Genomic DNA, 223 nt, shown 5'->3' on the forward strand with positions numbered 1-223 from the left:
GCACATGTGAAGCGTTTTTTTTGTGTGCGTGTGTGTTCGTTTACATTAGTTTCAACTTGCTTTTCACTTTCAAATTTGTGTGTGAATGTGAACTTCTGAGTGAATGGAATTATACCTTAATTCTCTACATGTCTTTGCAGGTAACATTTTTTTTTGAGAAGTCAGAGGTTTCATCATTCAAGGACGGTATTCAAATCTATAGTGTCTTATTTGCATATATGAG

The sequence above is a fragment of the Periophthalmus magnuspinnatus genome, chromosome 1, assembly GCF_009829125.3.
Source record: "Periophthalmus magnuspinnatus isolate fPerMag1 chromosome 1, fPerMag1.2.pri, whole genome shotgun sequence".
Lineage (NCBI taxonomy): Eukaryota > Metazoa > Chordata > Actinopteri > Gobiiformes > Gobiidae > Periophthalmus > Periophthalmus magnuspinnatus.